Source organism: Mastigoproctus giganteus, chromosome 7 (assembly GCF_048544385.1).
Source record: "Mastigoproctus giganteus isolate SK-2022 chromosome 7, ASM4854438v1, whole genome shotgun sequence".
Classification (NCBI taxonomy): Eukaryota; Metazoa; Arthropoda; class Arachnida; order Uropygi; family Thelyphonidae; genus Mastigoproctus; species Mastigoproctus giganteus.
The window spans coordinates 226876577-226879520 of record NC_143581.1 but is presented as its reverse complement, the minus strand read 5'-3'; positions in this window follow the sequence as shown (position 1 = coordinate 226879520).

The window sequence follows — 2944 nt, the reverse complement described above, 5'->3', positions numbered from 1 at the left end:
AGGTTTTGGCCCTCCGGGTGGAGCTTGAAAACAAACTGAAAGACTCCGCAAGTAGAATCTCAGCTGCCCTTAGGGCTGATATTGTAGGAATATGAACCAAGCTGGAGACGGTCTTCCACAAGGTTCGCAGTGAGGCAGAAAGAAATGCAGCCAAACTGGAGGCCTACCAGGAATGTAGGGTCACACAGCAAATGCAACAGCGCATACCTACCTATGCAAGTGCACTGAGTAATCCACCAACTGTGACACAGATGCCAAGAAACGAACAGCCAAAGAAAAAGACACTCCTCCCAACGCCAAACCTGGTAATACTAAGGCCCAAAAATGCCGAGGAAATAACAACAAGTGAAGAAATTAAGGCAAAACTAATAAGCACCATGAAGGAAGACCTCAAACAAACCCAAATCAGAGGAATACGCAAGATGAGGAGCATAGGACTGGTAATAGAAACCGAGACAAAGAAAGAGATGCTAGGAATAATACAAAACCCGAAAATAGCCACTTTGGGTCTAACAGCTGAACCACCCAAAAGAAAAGGGCCAGCCATAATAATATACGACGTAGATAAAGACATCACACCGAACCAATTAGCGTACGAACTCTACCATAGAAACCTACAGGGTAAAATCCCTAACAAAAATCCACAAGAGATAGCAATGCCCAAATACTCCATTAAAGCGAGGGATGGAATAAACAAAAACTGGGTAGTAGAACTAACCCCGGAAGCCTGGCAAACCCTGAAGAACCAAACAAGGGTGTTTATAGAATGGGGCTGCTACCGATATCACGAACGTGTGGTCGTTCCGAAGTGCTACCGCTGCTGCAAGTTCGGTCACACCACGCATACGTGTGCACAAACCACCCCAACATGCGGCCACTGCTCAGAAAAAGGCCATGAATATAATGCCTGTCCCCACAAAGGTGTGGGACCTACCTGCGTAAACTGTAAAAACTTAAAGCTAGAGTACAAGCATTCACTGAGAGACCCCATGTGTCCCACATACCAACGAGCCAAGAGTTTATACCAAAGTAGGATTAACTATGGGGACGAAAATTAAAGCTTACAACACAAATATACTAAAAATAATTCAAATAAATGCGCAGAGGGCTAGAGCAGTAGCCGACCAGATCCGAGTTAAAGCTGAAGAGGAAAACGTCGATGTCATCATATTACAGGAGCCATACTCGCATGGGAAACGGGTTGTAGGCTACCCGCTCACCTACAAAGTGATACACACAGTTGAAGACACCCCATGGGCTGCTGTCCTGGTAAGGAACAGCAATATCACAGTGACTAAAATCACGCAGTTCTGCACGGAGTGGGCCGCCTGTGCCCAGCTAAATACAGCTTTAGGGAACCTGTACGTTGTGGCACTCTATTGTAGACCAGGACAACAGATAGATTTTGCAATCGAATATCTTCAATGCCTGCAGGACATCCTACCAAACCAAAAAATCATCATAGGAGCTGACGTGAACTGTCGATCCCCGACATGGCACAGTACTACCCCTGGCAGGCGTGGAACCCAAAATGGTCAACTCCTTGAGGATTACTTGGCAGGATCACAACTGACAGTGCTAAATCAACCTCACCACTTGCCAACCTTTTGCAACACCCTCTGGGAGGCTACGATCGATGTATCCCTAGCTACTAGGAACTTGGAGGGATTTGTGACTGACTGGAAGGTGGAGGAGGCATGGACTACCTCAGACCACCGAGCAATCACCTTTAAAATAATCAGACAACTGACAACAGTAACACGAACAAACCAACAGAAAAACAGATATGCAGTTGCCAAAGCAGACTGGATGTCATTCAAAAACCTGCTCATCACAGCCATAGAAAGCAACCCAGCCAGTATAAACCCACAAAATGACCCGGATGACCTTCTGAGGGGGACTACAGACCTAATACAAACCATTAGCGATCGAACAATCAAAAGAAAAAACCCAAAACCTGGTGCTGTTCCTTGGTGGACCCCAGAAATAGCCGTGCTTCGACGCCAGATGCAAAAAGCTAGGAAAGATTTCCAGAGAGCCCGTAGGACTTGGCCTGCACATGAAGTGGAGGCTTTAAGACAGCGCTATCGAGAAGTCAGAAATCAGTATACGGACGCGATACAGAAAAGCAAGAAGCGTTCCTGGGAGCGTCTAGTATCCACGACAGGAAGAACTGACCCCTGGGGTGTAGTTTACAAGGTGACTACAAACAAACTGCCCAGGGGGGAGGTGATCAGCACCACCAGGACCTCGCAAGGAGACTATACAACCACTTGGGAGCAATCAATGGGTAATATACTCGACACAATTTTCAAGGAACCCGCCACCCTAACTCTGCAAGAACAACATAAGATTTGCGAAGAAAATGAAAAATATATCACCCCTGCGCTCGAGCCCCCCTTCACCCATGAGGAACTCGGCGCGGCTGCTACCAGGATCAAAAACCGCAAATGCCCGGGACTTGATATGATCGAACCGGAGATACTGAAAAAAATAGTAGAAATTGCTCCGCAAATCCTACTCACCCTCTACAACAGATGTTTGGAAACAGGGAAATTCCCTGCAGCATGGAAAACTGCAAACACCAAGCTAATTCTGAAAAATCCTACTAAGAACCCAGAATATCCATCATCATACAGACCCATCGCTCTGCTCTCAGTAGTCAGTAAATTGTACGAGAGGCTACTCCACATGCGGATACAGAACCACTACGAAAGGGCAGGCCTGGCAGCTAAAAATCAGTTTGGCTTTAAGCCAGGATCCTCTACGGTGGATGCCCTTGGAGATCTGCTTAGGAAAGCACAAGAGTGCAGGAAAAAATATCTATTGGTCATTTCAGTCGATTTTGCCGGGGCGTTCGACTCACTTTGGTGGCCGAGCGTCCTGAACAGACTGAGAGAAGCTGCAGTACCAATCAACTTATACAAAGCAATGGAAGACTACC